We start from the raw sequence: 14,980 nt of genomic DNA on the forward strand, positions 1-14,980 counted from the left end.
ACTCCCTATGCTGTGGAACAAAATCCCGGTACATGTGAGGCAGAGCACCTCGCTGGCCTTGTTCAAGAGAAATCTTGACCAATGGATGGGAGATCGCAGATATACCCCAGGAATTACCTCAGTGTCACTGCTCGACAGAGGCACAGCAAAATAATGGGTATAGTTCCCCATACTAAAGGGGTGGCGTAAGCCACAAAACGATGGGCTAGGCTTATAAATGCCCTCGGGCAGATAGCCTAGTATGAACCTATGAACCTATGAACCTATAAATAAGCTACAGAATTACTACAAAACTCAACTTTCCTCACTTGTCTAGAGGAAAACAGTTTTTAGTACTTAATAAATAAATAAGCCCCTATCCAGGCATGTCTAAGGGTCAGCTCCCGGTGTTTTCTCCTGTCTACCTGATGAATCTGGGCATCTTAGGGCAATGCAGCAATTGCATCATGTACACAGACAACCCTCTCCTCCTACCACCCAACACTACAACCTGTGAGAGATGCACTTATATAGCCAGACTGGAAGCAAAGCTCTCTTCACCGAAGACTGGATTAGACAGTCAAGAGGAGAAGGTAAACATTTGCACCACACCACACTCATCACATAGTCCCTCAAAATCTACACCACCAAAACCCACACATAGAAGCACAAAACAGATGCCTACATTCACAGAGGCTCTCAATAAAAATCTGCCTAAACAACCGAGACCTCCAAAGCAGAAATGCAAGCAATCTCCACCCCCCCAGCACAGCCCAAATGACACATAGCCCACAAACTCAGTGTGTCACTCAACTACAGCCCATAACGCATTACGTACCCAGAACTCTAGTCATAGGTGACTCTATAGTCAGGCACACTGATGTTCTACTCACCAGGCTAAACAAGGAGAAAGTTACTGTCAACTGCCTGTGGGGTGCCAGGATCCGCCACATAATGCACGCACTCAGGTCACTCCACAACATGTACAGATATGACTTTGTCATTGTCCAAATTGGTGTGAATGACCTGATACCTACCTCCCTGGACTTCATGAAAAGAGACATGGAGGAGCTCTCTGATCTTGTAGCCCAGGCAGGTATGACCCTAGCCCTGAGTGGTATCCTGCCATCACCCAGAATGATATCACAGTACAAGGACAGAATTATTGACTTTAACAACTGGCTAAGCTTCTGGTGTCATTCTAAGGAAATCTAGTATTTAGTAACCACAGAGCACCAAAAAAGATTGTCACGCCAAGTAACAAAAACCTGTTCCACGAACTATAAAGGTCTTCCTCCCACACAATTCCAAAGGATAAAGTCCACCAGCGAAGTTATGTAATCTCCAAAGGGAGATGAAAGCGCTAAGATTTTTTGTTTATTTTGTTTGGTGTGAAAAGAAATCTAGTATTTGTTTGCCTGGGATGACATGAACGACAGACCATGATGCTTTGCCAGAGATGGCCTGCACCTGTCGCCCTTGGGATTCTGGATACTGGCAAAGGCTCTTGCCACCCCTATAGTGCGTTTTTTAGGCAAGATTCAAATGACAAATTCAACACCGTAACAGGTACAAGCAAGCAAAATCTGAGGGTAATGCTACTCAATGCTAGAAGTCTAAACCTCAAAATGCACTCACTCAAGGCACTCCTTAAAATGGAGAACATCGACATCTGTGCAGTGACAGAGACCTGGTTCAAAGCTCCAGAGAGCACCCCTGTATTACCAGGCTATAATTCATACCACACCTTTCAGCCACCTAACCCGGACCGAAACAGTAAAGGCGGAGGCGTGTCTAAATTCATTAAGGAAATCCACACCTCCAAGCTAGTTGCTTAGCATAATGCATCCAAGATTATCCAAGTTCAACTAACTCTGGGCAAGACCGCAATCCAGATTGTAGCTTGCTACAGATCCCTCACCATGCCCCAGGATTCCCATTCCTCTTTTCTTGATGCACTGGAAAAATATTAGGGTACAACCCAACACCCTAATAATGGGTGATTTCAACTACCCCACCATTAACTTGGAAAACTACTCGTGTACCAAATCTTTTGCTCAACGTTTTCTGGAATTCATAAATTCCAACGACCTGGATCAACGTATCCACACCCCCACCAGGGGCAGCAATATCCTAGACCTGGTCTTCACCAACATAGGCGACCAGTGTTCCACACCAGAGGTCAATTCCTTGTTGGCCAGATCTGACCACAAGCTAATCACCCTAGACATCCAAATTCCGCTCCCACCCCCCATTAGGGAAACAAAAAAATTTCTCCAAAGCCAACTTCACTCTTAAGACAGAAGTGACAAACTTCACAACACCCATGCAGATGGACAATAGAGGTACAACTGCTGAATCCTACACAAATGCACTTTATAAGCACTTACATGGGTGCTTGGATTGTGCTATTCCTAACAGAACCAAGATGCTATCCTCCAAAAAAAAAGGAAGCCAATCTGGTGGTCTTCTGCCATAAACAAACTCTACAACAGAAGAAAGAAACTGTTGCAAAAAAGAGTAAAATCCCATGATTGGAGGTACTCCCTGGTCAGCCTCAGTAAGAAGCTGAGATCCCTCATAAAATCCTTCAAAGCTAGTTATGAAAACAAAATCACCACTGATTCTAAAGACAACCACAAAGCATTCTATAGCTATGTCAAGAATCTCAATGGCAACACTCAGATCTGCTCTGAGTTACACCACAATGTCACAAAATATACAGAACCAACTGACATTGCCAACATCCTGGCAGACAGGTTCAGTGCTAACTTTAACCCCCCCTCTCACCCGCTAAAAGGACAATCTCTATACCAGAAGAATGCAAAGTTCCTGTAATCATGGTTGCACAGGTAAGAAACCTCACTCTCCAAAGCCAAGAACACAGCATCCATGGGACCTGACAACATCCCAGCTGCCCTCTACACAAATTACAGAATGAACTGGCACCCCACCTAAGTACCATGTTCAGTCATAGCCTCACCTCAGGCTTTGTGCCCATTGAATGGCACACCATGATGGTTATCCCACTCCACAAATGGGGAATCCACGACAGACCCCGGGAACTACCACCCTATTAGCCTGATGAGCCTGGTCTGCAAGGCCATGGAACGTGTCATTATGGAACTCATAAACAAAAACATTGGAGATCTCCAAACTCTGGACCCCACACAGTTCGGGTTTGTAAAAGGCAGATCATGTCTCCTAAATCTGATAGACTTCTTTGAAGCAGTCACCAAAGCCACAGATGAGGGTAAGGTGGTTCACACAGCCTATCTAGATCTCGCCAAGCTGTTAGACACCATCCCTCACTCTGGAAGTATAGATAAATTCACTAAACTAGGTATAAATCCCTTTGTCACAAGATGAGTTGCCAACTGACTTACTGACAGAACCCACACTGTGAAAGTAGCAGACTCCAAATCAGACTTCAGACCAGTGACAAGTGGAGTACCACAGGATTCAGTCCTGGTTCCTCTCCTGTTTGGTATCTACATCTCTGAAGTACAGGCTAACACAGAAGGTCTTTGGCTAACTAAGTTCGCAGATAACTGCAAACTAGGAGCCATAATTGAAACTCCTAACAATGTAGACATCCTACAAAAGGGCCTCACTGAGACAGAAGCCTGGTGTCAAAGCCATGACCTCAAGCTCAATGCCAAAAAGTGCACTGTCATTCCCTTTGGTAAAAACTCTGTACCCATGAACTACCACATAGGCAGTAGTCTACGTAACACCAAAAGTGTGATAAGAGACCTTGGGACACAGGTGGACAGTAGTCTCTCCTTTGATAATCACATCGCCACAGTGGTCAGGAAATCCTTCTACATGGCACACCTCATCACAAAAGGTTTCTAATCCAGAAGAAAAGAGGTCATTGTTCCCCTCTACTCATCACTCATTAGACCCATTATAGTAGAGTAGAGTACAACGCCCCTTTTGGTATGTATCTCACAAGACATCTACAACAACTGGAAAGGCCGTAGAAATACCTCACAAAGAGGATTACTGGCCTCAAATAGATGTCCTACGCAGACAGTCTCAAAAAAGTCCAGCTTTACTCTGTCATATATCGCCTACTCAGAGGCGATCTCTGCCTAACATACAAAGCTATGTCAAACCCAGAGCTGTTGGACATGCTCCACTTAAAGAAATCCCAATTCCTCTGAGCACCACGCTCTAGGGACCTAAACCTTGTCACCACAATAAACAGAACATGCTGGAGGGATAGCTTCCTGTCCCAGATACTTCCCATACTCTGGAACAGACTACCTATCTATGTCAAACAGAGCTCTTCATTAGCAGTCTTCAAGAACAATCTTGATGATTGGATGGGAAATAGGAAATTCCCCCCAAGGACCACTTCTGGAGCTCTGCTCGACAGGGGCACAGGAAAATAATTTTGTTGGGTGGCGAAAGACAGGGTACCTTTTTGGCTAGGGTTATATAGGCCCTAGGGCCAATAGCCTAGTACCTACGTATGAACCTATGAATACATTATTAGCTGGGACTCTTAGAACAGCACTAGGTCTGTTATTGGGGGGATGTTCCAGTCATTCTGCCCTAAAATGACTTTCACATGTTTTCTTCCAGATTTCAAGATAACAATCTAGCTGAGGTGTACAGTGCAGCTGCCAGAAAGAAGGGTAACCAGGAAAACTTCACCATTGCTAAGCATTTCATCTCCAGCCCTGGAGTCAGCTTGACTTTATATTTATAAAGGAAATCTTCGACTCTCCACAGTTACAATGGAAGATGTCAGAAAAAGAACCAAGTTATGGGTGCAAAGGGGACAGTATGGGGTATAGGAACAAGTATATCATCCAAATGTGAAAGATCCTTCAGTGTAGTCACTTGCAAAAGTGAAAAAGGGCTGTTATAACTTGCTCTATTAGGGGACAGTTTACTGGAGCTGCTCAGAGTTTCGTGACTTTAGCAAGAAATTTAGAGTGCATATGAACAGAAATCCAAGGCAGCCACTAAATTAAACTGAAAAATAAGTATATTGTTTGCCTGTAATGTACTTTCTGAACTGTATTTAACTAAATTGCTGCTTCATTTCTGCATTTTTGCTGTTGAGACTGTTTTTCTGCACTTGAATTTTGTAATAGCTCTGCCTAATATAGCATAGGCTAGATTCAGATTTGCTGAATCTGGACTGTTTAGTATCACTTGAGCACCAAAACCAGCCATCTTGCATTAAGAGGGCTCTCCTGAACCCTTGTGGCAGAAATGTGTAGCCCAGGACCCATATGAGTTGGAGATCGTTGGAAAAAGGCTCAGTTTTGGGCTTTCCTATTGGTCAGTTTGTGTTAAAACTATTTAACTTTGCCTGTATTTAAGCCTTGTGTTTGCAGTGCACCACACAGCGGGGTTTAGTGCTGTGTTGTATAGACACAAATGGCGAGAAGGACAATTTTCCCTAGATATCTGCAAGTGAACCCTCCCAAACTACCCTTCTGCAATGTGAATAACTCAGTTGCACACTGGCAAGTGTTTTTTTTTTGTTTTTGTTTTATTTTTTGTTTTTTTAACACTAGCCTGCTGCAGAATAGACCACTTGGTTAATCCTAGAGCATAACTTGCACAAACTAGCCCACTCCCCACTAGTAATTAGGGTATAATCCTGCCACAACAGATGGTCAGTTTCTCACCATTTCTCCAGCCAACCTGATTTCATTGGGCTTCCTGAGGCAGTGTAGTAATTGATTAATGTTTACTGACAACCACTTACTTTTAAAACAAGCAAATACAATATGTGACAGATGTATATACACTATGAAACTGGACTCAGTTATCTCCTGTAAAAACAAACAAAACATCAAACAGGTTGTCAGCACACATAATTCACCTCTTGCACATAACAAGCACACAACACATAAACCCACATACTCAGAGGTAGTCACTTGAAGCCTACCAAAAGATCAGAGACCTCCCAAGAGCAAACCTATTGCACACACTGCAGAGCCAGTAGCATCCGCTACGCATAACACACACACCAGTGTCTCAACAAATAAGCCCCTAAGGCAGAACACCTATAAACCAAATGTCCTGGTCATAGGTGACTCCATATTAAGACACACTGATGTCTCCCTCACCAGGGTGGACAAGGAGAAGGTCATGGTTAGCTGCCTGTCAGGTGCTAGGATCCATCAAATCATGCACACACTCGAGTCTCTCCACAACAGTTACCAGTATGATTCCGTCATAGTCCATGTTGTGGTGAATAACTTGAGATGTACCTCTCTGGACTATATGAAGAGAGACATGACTGAACTCTCTGATTATGTGTCACAGACAGCTATGTCCCTAGCCCTAAGCAGCATTCGACTTTCACCCAGGATGATGCCTCAATACAAACAAAAAATGATTGACTTCAACAATTGGCTTAGTTTCTGGTGTCAGTCCAGGGAGATCCAGTATCTGTCAGCCTGGGAAGACATGATCGACAGACCACGTTGCTTTGCTAGGGATGATCTTCACCTGTTGCCTCTTGGCTTTCGGTTAGTACTTGCCTCCTGTTAGTGTCTTTTTTAGGCAACATCACAACAACAAAATTTCCACTGTAAAAAAAATCCGTTCAAGACAAACTCATGTTACTTAATGCTAGAAGTCTAAACAGGAAACTCCACTCTCTAGCAGTCCTCCTCACCTTAGAAGATGCTGATGTCTGTGCAGTCACATGATTCAAGGCCACTGAGAGCACTCCAGCCGTGCAAGGCTACACATGCCTTCCATGTGTTCAGACCTCAAAATGAGCTTGAAAAACCAAAGCCAGAAGTGTATCCATCTTCATTAAGGGCACCTACACCTTGAGACTGGTTAAACAGTATGATTCTCTGTCGGTCCAACTAACTAGGTAAAACCCCCCTTCCACATCATTGTTAGCTACAGGTCCCCCACCATGAACCAAGAGAAACACACTGCCTACCTGGACTTACAGTTATTTGCTCTACAGCCAAACACCTTGGTCATGGGTGATTTCAAATATCCTCCCATTGACTGGGAGATGTATATGAGCACAAACATGCTCACCCTGAGGTTTCTGAACTTTGTCAACACAAATGCTCTGGAACAAATAGTCTGTATCCCCACAAGGGGCACAAATGTCCTAGACTTAATACTGACCAACATGGGGGGTCACTGCTCTACTCCTGTGTTTTGCCCTCCCTGGTAATGTCTGATCATAAATCAGTCTCGTTTGAAGTAACAATCGGACCTGACCGCCCCCCCAAGAGCTAAAATGAGAAATTTCTCCAAAGCAAACTACAGCCTACTAAGCGATGGTACAAATAGTTTCGAACCCCCTGCTAATACACCAAAGAGTCCTTATACACAGCACAAGCAGAAAACAATAATTCAAAGTGGAAAGGGGTGATGATGAAACGGGGGGGGGTGTTCAAGAAGCAAGGAGAGACTGGGATTTTGGATGCAGACCTTTAAGGAGAATAACAATAATCATACAGAATATTATATCTATAAAATAGCAGAAAGTATTCTAAGAACTAAACCAACACGGGAATGGAGAAAGGAGATGTTGACTATATGGATGACTGCAATTAGGGATACAGACGATAGGCAAGAGGGGGTTGGAATTTATTGGAGAAAACTGGCAGAGGAACCAAGGTATTGGGAGCAAATAACTAGACAGGGAAAGATGATAGAATGGGAAGATGCCAAGAATTTATTTGGACTGCAGGTTAGAGATTGCCTTCCCTATCAGGGATTGATATCACAGTATAGGCAATGAGAGAGAAATAGGGGTATCCAAAATAAAAGACCAGCTCTGTTAGAGTTTTTAATAGAATCTAGCAAAGTAGCTGCCATTAAAAAAGGAATAATTAGTAGAGCATAATGGGAAGAGAGATTTGGTGAGCAATTCACAAAGAAACAATGGAAGGATATATGTATGTCTCCCAAATATGCAACAAAATCTAGAAGATTTTGGATTTTTATCTGGAAATGTTTACATAAGACTGTGGTGGTGGTGCTGCGGTAGCATTGTCGCCTCACGGTAAGATGATGTCCTGTCCGATTCTCAGCTAGAGGTCTTCTGTGTGGAGACATGCGTGAATGGATGTATCTTCGTTGAAGGTTGTGCGTCAGGGCTGGCAACTTGGCACGTAAAAATCTATTGCCAATCATTAGCGGACTGGAGTTCTGCTGTGGCAACCCCTAACCGAGAAAAGCCGAAAGACACGACATCTGGAAATGTTTACATAGATATTTTTATATCCCAAGTAGACTACAGAGAATTTTTCTTCAGGATGACAGCAAGTTTTGGAGGTGTGAAGGGGAAGAAAGAGGTAATTGAGAACATGTTTTCTGTGAGTTGGTGGACTTTAAGCATTCCCTACAGGATGCAGTGTTAGAGATGTTGGGAGGCAGACTGGTCTGATGAGGGAGATTTTTCTGAGCAATGATAAAGAATCTGAATTGCTTAGACATTGCTGTGTCTAATAATGGTGACTGTCAAAAAAGCAATTACAAGAAAATGGAAATTATAATCTAAACCAACTGTACTGGAAGTAGTGAAAATAGTAACAGAGATAAAACAACTGGAATTGAGATCTTTAGAAAAGGGTAGGACCAAACCACATAGGAAAAATGGGAATTGTGGGAGTAATACATACAAGGGAGGAATTAGGTTTAAAAGACTGCAGGACTTAATATGAGCGTTGTAATATCTGCGTGAGAAAGAGTGAGTAGATTATAACTGATGTACAATGTTTACAACTGGGAGTGTGTCAGTATGGTTTCTGATGTAAAATGCTTGCAACTAGACATTTCTTGTTTAAAAAAGGCAAGAACTGAATAATTTATATAATGTTGTTTAGGTTATATGATGTATATAGCAATATATGTGAAATAATGTTTGTTATGTTAATACAGTTTGATTACTTTTATATGAATGTAGATTTGCCTATGTCACAAGTGATAATTCAACAGAGGTGTTTGGAAAAAAAAAAAACAGTCCTATGTAGAGGTGCACACAAATGCCTTGTGTAACCACTTATGCAACTGTATAAATTTGGCTGTACCTGAAAGAATCAAAACCAGGTCCTCACAAAAAAGCAAGCCACCCTGGTGGACCTCAAGTATAAATAGGTTATGTAATAAGATAAAGAAACTGATGTCCAGGCACAAGAGGGAACTGACTCAGCAGAGGAAAAAACCCTCCACAGCTTAACAAGCAAACTGGATATCTTGTAAAACCCTCTAAAGCTAATTACAAAGCTAAATTAGCATCCCTAGCTAAGGATAATCATAAAACATTCTTTAGCTTTGTCCGAAATGTAAAACGAAAGGCCCAACTTTGTGCCCAACTAGTAATGGATGGTACCACTAATACTAAACATGAGAAAATTGCCAACCTGCTAGCTGACAGATTTGGCACAAACTTCACTCCCTCCATCCCCACCTATCGTAACCCAGAGGATACCAGACACCAGTCCCTCTACCTAGTATGTCCAAAGAGCAGATCATAACCTCGCTATCCAAGCCCAAAAACACTGCTTCTATGAGACCAGATAACATCCCAGGCTGCTTTCTAAATAGCCTAAAACAGGACCTTGTGGAACCACTTGGTACTCTCTTTAACCACAGCCCAAGGACTGGTTTTGTTCCAGCAGAGTGGAAAATGGCAACAATAATCCTCTTGCACAAAGGGGGTCCATTGACTGACCTTGGGAACTATAGACCCATTACCTAAAAAGCCTTATCTGCAATTCCATGGCAAGAATCATCATGAAACTTGTTAACAAAGACTTAGGTGACCTTAAACTCTCGACCTGACCCAGTTTGGCTTCATTAAGGGTAGATCATGTTTATTAAACCTGGTGGACTTCTTCGAGAATGCTGTCAAAGCCCTGGATGAAGGCAAAACAGTACCTACCACCTGTCTCGATTTAGCCAAGGCTTTCAACACAATCCTACACTCAAATATCATTGAGAAACTCTGGCAGCTGGGGATTAACCCTTACATCACCGTATGGGTAGCCAACTGGCTCACCACCAGAATGCATACAGTCTAAGTTGGAGATTCCACCTCTTACCAGCAGACCAGTTACTAGCAGTATACCACAAGGATATGTGCTGAGCCCTCTGCTGTTTGGAATCTATTTCTTGGATGTCCAGGCAAAATTAGATGGCCTCTTGCTTATCAAGTTTGCTGATGATTGCAAACTAGGTGCAATCATTGTGTCCCTCTAACAATGTTAACGTATTACAAAAGGGGCTAACACGGACAAACAATAGGTGCCAAAGCCATGGAATTGAACTAAATGCCAAAGAGTGCATTATTATCCCTTTTGGCAAAGGAGATGTCCTTCCAAATTACAGTATAGACAGTACCCCCCTAATCTCTAACCCAGTGGTGTGAGATTTGGGAACACAGGTTGATATCAACCTAAACTTTGATCACCATGTCTCCACAGTGGTAAGGAAGGCCTTCTATGTTGTGCATCTCATCTAGGACTAAGGATGTTATAACGCCACTGTATTCAACCATCTTCAGACCACTGATAGAGTACAATGCTCCCTTCTGTATGTACCTCACCAGACACCTGCAGCAATTGGAGAGACCGCAAAGGTTCCTCACCAAGAAAATACAGAGCCCTTCAAAACATGACTTATGTGGACAGACTGAAATCCTTGTTACAGTACTCTGTATCTTAAAAGATGCTGAGAGGCGACTTGTATCTGGCCCACAGAGCAGTCTCTGACCCTGCTCTAATGGAAATGTTACACATCCGAAAGTCGAATGTGACAAGATTCACTCACTCCAGGGAACTTAACCTAGCCTGTGACATTAACAGGACATGCTGTAGAGACAGATATATCTCCCAGAGATTGCTGCTGCTCTGGAATGGACTCCCAATTCATGTGAAGCAGAGCTCCTCAATGGCCCTATTGAAGAGAAACTTGGATGGGAGACCGTAAGTTTACCCTGGGAGTGGTACTTATGTCCCTCATGGACAGAGGTAGTAAGTGCTGATGACTGACTCACAAATATAGATCATCTAACATGGTCAATTAGGGAATAAGGGTATAACATAGCTCGGCTTGTAAAGGCTCTACGGCCATTAGCCTAGTATCCTCCTATGAAACCAGAAACATATTTGATCTTGTTTTATAATAATCACTAGCATCTTTCTAAGTTATTACTCTTCTACCATAGTAGCAGCAGCATCCATTTTTTTGTAATTTTGCTGTCCAGACAGTACCCTAGAATATGACATCATTAAGCCCCTTAATTTCTTTTAATAGCTTATTGTCATGACTTAGAACTCTGATGCCTAAATCCAGAGTTTCTTTTAGTAATTTAAGGCAATTGCTTCTGTCTTTTTTTAATGACGACACGCTGATTTTTGTTATTTGTAGGCACTCATACAATTACCTTCCTTTCTTGACAAGCTGTATCGGATTTTCTTTGCCTGGACCCTGAGAGTTCTGTGCACATTCTGCATGAGATGTAGTATGGAAACCAACTCCTATACTGAGCCAATGCATTTCATGAAATATGAACCAGATCTCTCTGCAAACAGGGGAGAAGGTACAAGCAAGGGAATGAATGCTAAACTAAAGCTTCACGGTATGACTTGTCTTACTCTCTCTCTCAGCACTTTAAGAACTCCAGCTAAGAAGAGTAGCATGAATTCAGCCAGTAAACATAGGATACAAAGCAGAGTGCCACTGTCCAGTCTTCAACACACGCAGTCAAAGAATGCAGAGAGATGTTATTAATATAGTAAGCATGCACAGCAGGGTGACACTGTAATCTTTAGAACACAGAAACACACTGGCCACTTGGGGAGTTTACTAACCATGGCACACAACAAGGTGGCACTATATCCTCTGTTTTTCAAAAGTAAACGCAGCACTTATTGGACACTGCAGTACTTTTGGGGTGCATGGCAGTGTAGCACTGTGCATCCTGTAGTAAATAAGATGCTGTAGGTATATAATTTAAGGGTGCAGAATAAAGTAGTTGGCACAATGCTGCTATATAACACACATGATATGCATGTGGGGGCTCCAGTTTAAAACCAGAATGCATGGTGCATAACAGTATGGTGTGCTTTACATTCTTGTTTAATTTGGGCCAGCATAGCCTGAGATGTGGATGGACTGCAGCACCATGAAGCATGCAGGAGAACAGCAGGACACAAGGATGACCTCATGTCCAGTTTTAAACAAAGAAATGTGCAGCACATTTCAAAACACATGAAACAGCGTTGTGCTTTTTACTAGTTCTTTAAAGCTTTGCATTCTTGATTATCATTATGCAGCAGAGAGTTTTGATGCATTAGGTTCATGTTAAGAACTGTGCTGATATCGGCACAACTTACCTGTATATCTCTGTACCATTATGTAGCTACAGATTTACATTTGCAGAAGTGGCACTATACAAGTTACTGCAGTATGTATCTACTCTGGGTGCAGAACATGCATTTACCTACATATTTAAATATGTGTGTGTGTGTGTGTGGGGGGGGGGGGGGCATCTGTCCATCTGCTGTCTTTGGTGAGCCGGTATCTACTCTGCTAACAGTGTACCACTGATAAGAACATTAGCTGTGTTTATATACGAACACACTAGCTTTTCTCTTACTAAAAGCTCCTCTCCATATCATGCCATTGCAGTTTCAGCAGACAGAGCTGGTGTTCTTCATCATTGTCTTTGAATTATCCTTGCACTTTTATTCATGCTGCAAGCTGTTTCAATGCCTGCTGTGCAGCAACTGTCTGAAGAATGATTAATTGCATGTTATTTAACCAAGTCATGAATAATCACAACCCAAGCATGTATTACGTTTAATTGATCTGTCAAGTTATCAGCAAAGAAATATTGCCATAAACTATCAGCTTGCTCCCCCAAATCTCCATTATGTATTAATTCAATTGGTTGGACAAACTCAGAGAAAAGGGGGACATATAAAACAAGATAACCGGCTCACATTTTTCTTCAACTGGCCTGATTCAAAACCTATGTACAACATGTGTGTCAAATCAAATTCTGATGTACTAAAACTCTGACAGCATGAACTTGTAATCTTCTGTTTTCAGTGTTTTGTGTAGCAATTATGTCACGTGACCAGCTGCAGCACTCCTTCCTCCTTGGTGAGTAGTAACAAAACTTTAAGCATCAGTAGCACAGAGTTTGCTATGAATTGTATGTTAGACTTTTCCCTGTAGTTTACTGGGTACTGGACCTATGCAATGTGGAGTATGAAACTGCACAACTGATATCTCACACTGCCTTCACAATGCAGTCTCTCATTCACTGACTCATTTTCCCTTTCTAAAAACAAGAACTTAAGTCATTTGGGTAATGGGGGGCTCACTGATACACTCCCTAAGGGGGTTATGTTCTAAAGAGGGGAGCTGCCCGTGGACGCAATCAACGTGCATGTTGGGGTGGGGAAAGGGAATTGGGTAGGCCATATATATCCCCCCCTGAATGGAAGTACAGACAAGTCAAGCCTCCAAGATGCCCTTAGTATCTATTATCAATCTATCATATTCTACAGCAAGTTCAAAGTGTTGTAAGAAATTGACTGCTAAACCCAACATGGACGTGGGAACTGGGTGGGCCAGGCTGGTACAAATGAAGTCCAGAGGGACAAAAAAAAAAGAGAATGTGAGTCATTGGTATTTGCAAAGGATTTAAACTTTGCTTAGAAAATCATAGCTAACTAAAATCTAAAAGCTGCTGCGTAAAAGCTCAGCTGACAACTGTCTTAAATATTGTTCATGTAAAACCTGGATTTACATCAGTCATTTCCAAGTCAGTAGGAAAATGACAGCTAAGAAAGATAAAAGGCAAAATAATACATAATGTAGGGCTTTAATAGAAAGAAGCTTTTGAGTATGGAAACAAATTGCATCTGAATTGCTCTCCAATATGTAATTATGGAATAGCATAAATGAGAGAGATTACTTACTGTAACACAAAAGGAATAATATCTCATAAAACCGATGATCAATATATAATTAAAAGTATATATTTTTTTATTCTGCTCATAGCTGTCCTTTAATCTTCACATAATTTGAATGATAATTCAATTCAGCACCTAGTGCAAATTTAATGTGGCTCCAGAATGTTTGTTTTTTGAGATTCATATAATGGTGTTCTATAATGTTTACTTTTAACAAGTGTAATTTGACATTTATCAGCATTACACCTAGCTTGCACACCAAATGGTTGCTCATATTACCGGAATATTTATACGCAGTTCAGATTTCGATTAATAGTTTATTCAATGGCAGGAGATCCGGGATCTGCCATTTTGCTTTTGCTCTTTAAACCCATAAATGGTGATCGCTGTATGATGGTATTTACCATGACCTAGGACTACATTTACTTTATCTTTTTGGAAGGTAAGAACCTAGTTGTTATGCACAGTTTAGAGTTTGTACCATAGTTTCTTCAACTGCAGGATATTCAAGACCTGACATTTAGTTTTTGGCCTTTAAATCCATACATGGTAATAGGTATGTGATGTCAATTCTGTAACAGTAAGAACACTGACCAGGACCTAGGACTGCATTTACCTTAGCTTCTTGGAATGTAAGAATTCAGTCTTGCAAGTGTAGTCCAGTTAGTGACATGGTTCCATTGTAACATTTCTTTTTTTGGAATGTTATTACCTTTCATGGTAGCTGTAAGTCTGAAACTAAAAGGCCAGTTAGATAATGACAGTAACATGTTCAGAAAGATGGAGAGAAAATGTGCAACACACGAGATATAAATACAGTTTAGCTTTTTATGCATTGAATTTGGAGGAGGTATAGGATCAGTAGATTGTGATCTGATGATACTTTCTTTTGGTGAAATTTATCACAGTTACAAGGAGTCCAAACCCATCAAAATATTCATCTCCTGCCAAGATCTAATTTCAGCAGCTAACACAGTTAACAGAGTGAAACATAATATTTTATAGGTCATGTTGAACAAGCATAGTAAACAGTAGTGACTAGGGTCTTTGTTGTACTAAGT

Source organism: Protopterus annectens, chromosome 9.part0 (genome assembly GCF_019279795.1).
Source record: "Protopterus annectens isolate FY-2018-M chromosome 9.part0, PAN1.0, whole genome shotgun sequence".
Classification (NCBI taxonomy): Eukaryota; Metazoa; Chordata; order Ceratodontiformes; family Protopteridae; genus Protopterus; species Protopterus annectens.